Source organism: Oryctolagus cuniculus, chromosome 17 (assembly GCF_964237555.1).
Source record: "Oryctolagus cuniculus chromosome 17, mOryCun1.1, whole genome shotgun sequence".
Classification (NCBI taxonomy): Eukaryota; Metazoa; Chordata; class Mammalia; order Lagomorpha; family Leporidae; genus Oryctolagus; species Oryctolagus cuniculus.
The window spans coordinates 27402212-27410976 of record NC_091448.1 but is presented as its reverse complement, the minus strand read 5'-3'; the positions used below and the strand labels follow the sequence as shown (position 1 = coordinate 27410976).

General features: G+C 42.9%; 1 long non-coding RNA gene across 1 annotated transcript; it reads left to right on the top strand.

Annotated features, from left to right (window-relative positions):
• The first annotated feature begins 293 nt into the window (after window positions 1-293).
• On the top strand, window positions 294-7051 carry LOC127484470 (uncharacterized). Its single transcript, XR_011383257.1, has 4 exons — window positions 294-459; window positions 1936-2077; window positions 4775-4844; window positions 6865-7051. It is a non-coding gene; the product is annotated as an uncharacterized lncRNA (long non-coding RNA).
• Window positions 7052-8765: the final 1714 nt, after the last annotated feature.

Sequence of the window (8765 nt, the reverse complement as noted above, 5' to 3'; positions counted from 1 at the left end):
CCCACACAGTATTGAGCATAATTAAACACTCAGACCAGAGCCACCTCTTCTGGTGTAGGTGGAGAAGGGGGATGATTAATGCAATTACCCAAGGGGGAAATCCACTTTTTAGCTCAGGCCCCAATTAGCAAGCATCGCTTCCTATCCAAGGTGCCGCAAACTCTCTTTCCTTTGCACAGTGTGAAGACTGTTGCCACCCACCTGAGTGTTCTGATGAAAGAGAGTCAGGGATGAGAACATAGCCAGCCAGTATCTTGTGTTTCCTGGTTACTTGTCAAGAAAGTGATACCTTGTGCAGAAAAAAATGAAAAATGACTAAATCCTTACAGACTTTCTCTCTGGGATTGACTATAGTAAGAAGCCAGCTTGGGAAACTGAGGTGATTCTCAAAATCTGAAGGAAGAAGTATCTGTCCCAGCCAGCCCTGAGAACTACCATCAACCCCCTCCTGAAGAGAAGGTAAGACCAGTGTCAGCTTCTGCAGGTCCTCCCAAGACATTCCCGACAAGTTTGTGGGGCTGACGATTCTCCAGAGACAGCCTCCAATTCTCCCTGCACATCCTGATTAGGAGAGAAATAAACACCCAGATCCTAAGCTACTAATATTTGAATTTGCTAGAATATGCAGACTTCATCATAATCCATTTATGACATTATCTTTTAAAGGCAACGATGTCCTCAAGAGACAAATCCTTTACCAGCTGGTAACTGATGATCAGAGATATGAAACAAAACAGCATAGAATATTAGATTTATTATTAAATAATGTAATAACAAAATAAAATCCCCATTTTGTGGGTAAAACTGTGAGATCCAAAAACAGGACCAGATTCTCCATCTCCCAACTCAGGATATCTCCAACCTGGAATGTTGGCAACTTCCTCTAGCCAGGCTGAACGAGGGACACTCTGCCAATGCGCACATGGTATCTCCTTGCACCAAATTCCCCTTCCCTGCCAATCTCCCTCCCAAGGGAGTATGCCTTGGAGAGTATGCCAGGATGGAGGGCTAACTTATTTCAAAAGATACACACTTAGGTAAACAACACATATACAAGAAAAGGTATGAGAGAAGAAGGTAACATCACTCTAGAATAAAAGTAAACAAGCTGAGCTCTCCTGGCCAAATTTGGCCCTTTCAGGGGGTCAGCAATGTTTTGTTGGAACACAGACATGACTGTTGTCCCCTTTCATATTGTCTCTGGCTGCCTTTGTGCTACAATGGACACTATGCAGCCAGCAATGCTAAAAATCTCTCCTGTGTAGCCCTTTGCACAAAAATTTGCTGACCCCTAATGTAATCGAGTAACTTTACTTCCCTCTTTGGTGACACTCATCAACAATGACCATTAGCCTAACAAAGGATCCCCCACAAGCTGCACAGAGGCACTCTGGAAGCCCCCAGTCCACACAGCCCCTTCACTAACTCCAACAGGCACATGACAGCAGGGGAAGTGCCAATAGCCACCAAGATATCCCGTCAAATGGTGACATTCAGACAATGGCTGCACATCTAATGTTGCCAATATTTGTTCATTCTTTTTAATAAGAGAAAAACACCAAAAGAGAAAAACACAAAACATCATCAAAGAGACAATTAAGAGAGGGTGATGATGGGGCAGTGCACCTGCGGGATGCCAACCAATCAAGCAGCATCATTGGGGAACAAGGGGCCATCCAAGGAACTGGAAAAGGTCAGGGAAGACTTGGTGGATGATATTAAAGGAAATAAAGAAAATTGGAAGAGGCAGAGTATTCATGGGTGGGGGCAGGAGAGACAGATGGACTGTCACAGAGGGCAAATTGCTCCAAGAGAGATGAGATATGTACCAAGAGCCAAGAAAAAATCAAATTCAGGACCCATCACGTGAGACGGGAAAGGAATAATAAAGACAAGACAGGAAGGAAAATGATGTACAAATGGTGTTTTTTCCAGGAATAGACTAATAAAATGTAGATGAAACCCATCATATTGAAAAATGCTTTTCATCACCTGGAACACAGCAACACAACAGACTAAAAAGTGCACGGCTGTGGGAGCCAGCCTGAAGGAGCTTCAATTCCGGCTCCCATCACACGTGAGTACACCCGTATCAAAATAAATGTCACGGAGAAGAAATCCTCAAAGTAATCCAGCTTATCTAGCATGGCACAATTAGGGCACCAGAGCCTTGGCTGATCCAAGTATGCATAACAGGGGTGATAGCCAAAAGATCTAACCACAGCTGTAGGATCAGCCTTGGCCCTCAGAGCAGACACAGGGGTCTACCAGTTGACCATACAGATGTGTACCTGCTGATGCTGATATAAGATGCTAAATTGCTTTGGGCAAATTTGTGAAACATGATTAGAGCCTCACCTTAGAATAAGAATCACCTACCATGTGCATGTGTGTTAATTATATTGGAAGAAAGCAGAGGTTTTAGTACTGGTCCATGGGTCCTTCTCAGAAGGGACTGGTAACAGCCTTTGGTGCCAGCCTGGGATGGCTCCTTCTCCCTGCAGATATGGCGATCATCTCTGCTTCCCAAGTTGGCTTCCTGCTGCAGGTCCTAAGACCCAATTCCATCTGCTCAAAGAGAAATCTTTAAAGATATAATCATTTGTCCTTGATGTTTCTGGACAGTAACACTTTTCTCAAATGTATTCCAACAAGCACTAACTGCCGCCTCACTGTGTCCTCATTGATGGGAATCCTACTTCCCGGACCCTTTTTAATGAAATGCTCAGGTTGGTGACAAGTGTCCCCATGTTGTGCAAAAGGAAGTTGGTTTCCATGATCACTAATGAGAAGGGACCCTCAATGACAGAGACCACTTCACCTTTCTGAACCACAGTTTTCGCACTTCCGGAATGGGTGTAGTGGAATGAAGAAATTATTTTAGCAGTTGATACATGTCTGAGTCTGAATTCCTGGATGAAAAATACCTTGATACACACCCACTAGAAGATGCCAATATCTGCTGCCTTATCAATCAGAAAAAAAAATCAAAATCTGCATTTGATTTTAGGCCAGTATAATACAGTAAAAAGAACACTGCCTGAGGGTCAGGCCTAGAGGGTCATGTTCAAGTGTCCATCCTGGTGTTAATTGGCCTTGTGCATTTCCCACTGGGCCACAGTGGGAACAACATTTCATAACCAATCTAGAACAACGGGTTTTCTGAGACTCCTACAGGATGTCTCAGGAGCCCCAGAAACAGAGGCTAAACACTGGGGACATTGTCCTCCCCCACTGACAATCCAGGTCCGCCTGAACAATCTCCTGTCATCTGTTTCATTGCTTATCTGGTCATACAGCATTTATTTAATAAAATAACTTTCCATTACTTAAGGAGATAAAAAGCTCAAAAACACTAACATTCCATGCTTCTATGACTTGCGAACTTTGTAAATTATACACATTTTTAAATTTAAAAATGTTTAACATTTTGCCATATTCACTTCATATACATGCTCATATATGTTGGCCAGATGAAGACACAGTGCTTAATGTTAAAAATCAAAAGGCACAGTAGAGAAAAACAGGCAGGATTAACCAAGGTTTTTAATGGAAAATGATGAAAATCATAAAAAGCTGTCTTCTCCCTCAGAATGGAAGTGGACAGCTGAGGTAAACAAAGGATTGATGTTATTTGTCATAAACTGTGTACCAAATATTTTTGGCAATGTGCTCAATCCATGTTACCTTGTCTTTTCTTCAAGTCTGGGCTAATCTATAAAAAAAAAAAAAAGCATATGGTCTGCCTAAAAGCTCAGAGAATTGATTTCCTATTGTGTTTCTAATATATTACCACATGCATAGTGGCATGAAGCAACAGAAATCCATTATCTTACAGTGCTAAAGGTCAGAAATCTGGCAAGAGTCTTACCAGGCAAAAATCAGGGAGTTGGCAGAACAGTGTTTTCCTAGAAGCTCTAGGGGTGAATTTGGCCTCTTGCCTTTTCTAGTTCTAGAGGCTGCCCACAACTCTTGTCTCTCAGTCCCCTCCATCCTCAAGGGTGGCAGCTGTCAGTCGAGTCTCCCTCACACACATCATACTGATCCTGACTCTCCTGCTCCCCTCTTTCCCTCATATGGACCTTGTGATTCCATTCGACTGCCTACACAGTCCAGGATAATCAACCCACCCAACGTCAACCTTAATTCCCCCTTGTCAAGCAGCATCACATACTCATAGTTTCTGGAAATTAGTGCATGAACATCTTCCTGGGGAGGTGAGAAGAGGACATTCTCTGCCTAGCAAGGACAGTTTACAAAGAGGGAGATCTCAGGACCTGCTAGAGCAAGAAGTAGGCAAGAGATGATGGAAGGAGGTCATTACAAGGGTAGCTACGAGCGCTGAAGTCAGGGGTAGGAAGATAAACTGAAATGATAGTATCAGGAGGACAATATTGGGTGCTCTGGTCAAGCAAGCCGTTGTCAGAACTGGAATTATATCTGCCAGAGGTGGAAATGGAGAGACAGACTCAGGTCAGCACCAGGATCTGGCCCCAGATAAAAGAGGTAGAAGTGAGAAATTGGGAAGACTCAGAACTGGTGCCACAAAACCTGGGTTTCAATATCAATGGCCCTGTTTTCAAGAAAAATTGCATGTGTATGTATATATTCACATACGAGGTAAATATGGCAAAATGTTAAAAATATTGAATCTGAAAAAATTATTTTGAATAAACACATTTGTCTTAGAACAGCAACAATAAAAACAGTAATTGCCTTCCATGGAGTCATGATTACATCCCAAGTCCTTTATCCTGTGATTCAACCCTCACAGTAAACCTGGGAAACAGATTAAAGATGATGAACAGAAGCTTACAGAGAACTCACTTGTCCAAGGACATCAGGTACTGGGTCTGGGATTCTAAGTCAGGCTGCTCTGACTCTTAAATACTCCAAGCCCTGGGCTAGCATCCACCCCATCACACATGGCTTTGACAACAGAATTGATAAGTTTTGCAAAATGAGCAAAGTGTCTCACACATATTTTGCTCCTCAGTAACTCCAAATTTTTAATCTAAAATGACTTTGTGGAATAAAAATGAACTTGAAAGCTTTTCTTTAAACTTTCACCTCATAACTTTTATGGCAAGAGCTTTTAACCGAACTTTCCAGAATCCAGTAGTTGACAAGCACTGTGCAAGGCACTGGAGGCTATGTGTGTGAACAATGTTTTCCCAAATGACAGGCGGTTTACAAATGTCAGTTACACTTCTACATTAAAGGCATTGTCCCAGGAGTTTTCTGCGTGGTGTTAGAATCCTCTCTGGGCATTGAGAAACTAGACAAAACCACCTCCAGGTTTCTATCCCTTCTTTCTGATCACTTCTCTTTCACCCCAAAATCTATCCATTCTTCCCTCCAGATGTCTGAACATGAGGCAAAGTTTTCAATTCTTTTAGCTGTTAGGAGAGAGAGGGCCAATAATTTCATTTTGTTTTCCAGGGCTTATTGGATGAATTCAAATTGGCATTGATTCACCCCTAGCAGAAAATTTCCCCGCAGAACACCCTGGCACTTGAGGCAGAGGCAGCTTTTCTTCTCTGCTCAAAAGCAATAGCAAAAATACCTTTCAAAACTGATTAATGGAGTCCCTCCGACCAACTTCACAGAGCCCCCAGTCAGGCTCTGACAGTTCCCATCCAGGTTGTATCACCTTCCACACACAGGCGCCAGGTGACATGGTAAGAATTCTGGCTCACAAAGAAGAGGAGGACATCTCCCAAAGGGAGCTCTCCCCACACAACTGGCCGACAATAGGTGGTCAGGTGGTAAGAGCAGAGACAATGCAAGCTGTCTGAAATACAGCCAGATCAGATCATCCCTCTGCAATTCTTTCCCATCAGCTGTGGGACTCATTCCAAACTACTCAAACCCTGCCTTCTCTGACCTTCCCAGCCCTATTTCTAAGCCTTTCTCTAACCTATAGACAGATCCTACACTCTGGTCTTACCCAACTGCTTAGTCTCCAAGAACACCATGTCTTAGGGGTTTCACACAAAGCATTTGCTCTGTCTGGAAAAGGAACTCATCAACTCAGTCCCCACATTGCAACCTTTGGGGCCCTAGTCAGATGTGACCCTACAAACATGCATCACTGAGAAGCAAACCAGGCATTGCTTCTCTGCACAGTCATCCCTAATTCAAAGTCAGAGCTGAATCTCTGAGCTGCTTCTGTGTCTTATACCCACAGAAGACTAAATCTGCTGAGGGTCTCCTCGAAGTGTGTGTTTGAGGGACCAGAGAGGTCAGGCTCATATTCTGGTCCTGTCCCTTTTCATTAGCTGATCCTGACAGGTTACTCACCTATTCTGATCCTTGATTGCGCTCTTCTGTACACTAGAGGTACTAACAGCTGCATCACAGAAATGTAGCATAAATTCATCATAAGGTAGTTAAGACGCCTGGTCAAAGTGAGTCCTTCATAAACGACATTGTATTTGTCATATGTGACAATTTAAAGGCTCATATTTTAATGAGACAGAAAGCATACAGTTTCAGCTCCAGGATTCCTATGCAGTGCAGCTGCAGGAGTGCAGACAGACCCTGGGAGCAAGATGTGTGTGAGTGAGCCATGCAGCATCCCACGTGACTGGTCATCAACTGCCTCTCTTCCGTGAAGGGTGTTCCTCCATGTCACAGCTTTAAAAGAGCCCAGAAATTGCCCAGGCCAACACTGCGCTTTTCAAAAAGGAATCAAAGCCCAAGTGACACCGCTAAGAAACCTTACAGGATCTGGCAGCTTCAAAGGATGAGGGTAGAAAGTAATTAAGAAAAGTGAGCTGCCCAAAATTGGCTTTAGAAGCAGGTGGGGCATAAATAACGCATAAAATAAATAAAGAAGATTAATACTTCTCTCCTTAACAGCAGCAGAGACCGCCTGAAGTTGATAAACCAGAAGCCTAGTGAAAGACCCTGTAGATAAGAAGCAGATATTAGCCTTCCTTCAATCATAAAGGAAGTGCAAGATTCAGATAAGAAGGGCAGATCGTCGTAAAACCATCCTTGAAGGAAGAATGTGTGACAAAATGTACGTCTTTTATAAGCAGCAACTCGAAATGAATGTGTCTTCTTTCCTAATAAAGAAAGGCTTTTGTAGAAAATCAGGAGCGAGGGTGAAGAAAATCAATGTATTCTAAGTTACTGGTAACAGAAAGTTTCTTTTTTATTTTTTATTTTTGTTTTTGTTTTTTTTATTTTTTTGCTTTTTTGTTTTATTTTTTTTAACTTTCATTTAATGAATATAAATTTCCAAAGTACAGCTTATGGATTACAATGGCCTCCCCCCCCCATAACGTCCCTCCAACCCGCAACCCTCCCCTTATCCACTCCCTCTCCCCTTCCATTCACATCAAGATTCATTTTCTATTCTCTTTATATACAGAAGATCAGTTTAGCATACATTTAGTAAAGATTTCAACAGTTTGCTCCCACACAGAAACATAAAGTGAAAAATACTGTTTCAGTACTAGTTATAGCATTAAATCTCAATGTACAGCACACTAAGGACAAAGATCCTACATGAGGAGTAAGTGCACAGTGACTCCTGTTGTTGACTTAACAAATTGACACTCTTGTTTATGGCATCAGTAATTACCCTAGGCTCTTGTCATGAGCTGCCAAGGCTATGGAAGCCCCCTGAGTTCACTGACTCTGATCATTTTTAGACAAGGCCATGGTCAAAGTGGAAGTTCTCTCCTCCCTTCAGAGAAAGGTACCTCCTTCTTTGATGACCCATTCTTTCCACTGGGATCTCAGCCGTGGAGATCTTTCATTTAGGTTTTTTTTTTCCCCCCCAGAGTGTCTTGGCTTTCCATGCCTGAAATACTCTCATGGGCTTTTCAGCCGGATCTGCATGCCTTAAGGGCTGATTCTGAGGCCAGAATACTTGCCTCAAATGGTGGAGTTAGAAACATACCAGGGGATTCGAATTCAATCCCATCGAGGTGGCATGTACCAATGCCATCTCACTAATCCCAGTGATCAATTTCTGTTCACAATTGATCGTAATAATAGGACTAAGAACCAAAGGGATCACATAAACAAGAATAGTGTCTGCAAATACTATCTGATAGAATAAAAAAGGGAGAGAATGATCCAACATGGGAAGTGAGATACACAGCAGACCCATAGAATGGCAGATGTCCTAAACAGAAAGTTTCTTAAAGTGTACACATTATTTCTACCAGGATCTATGTTCCTCCCAAGGCTAGCACTTCACCCCTAAAATAATGTGACTGATGAAACATTTATGTATTCAGCAAATATTTATTGAGCACCTATTAAGTATCAGGCAGTGTTTGTTTAGACACTAGGAATATACTAGCAAATAAAACAAAACACAGCTCTGATGGAGAAGGGAGGCAGAGCAAACAAAGAAGCAAGATCTCTTTTAGGGAGCAACAAGTATGCCATGGAAAATCAGATAGGGTAATGAGGAGGATGGAGCTACCTCAGTGATAAGCAAAGATCTCTCTGGGGCCAGCACTGTGGTGTAGAGAGTTAAGCCTCTGTCTGCAGTGCCAGCATCCCATATGGGCAACAGTTTGAGTCCTGGCTGCTCCACTTCCAATCCAACTCCCTGATAATGTCCTGGGAAAGGAGTGGAAGATGGTCCAAGTTCTTGGAACCCTACATCCACATGGGAGACCTGGATAGATCTCTTGGCTTCAGCCTGGCCCAGCCCCAGCCACTGTAGCCATCTGTGGAGTGAACCAGCAGATAGAGGCTTGCTCTCGCTCTCTCGCTCTTTCTCTCTTTCCCTTTCT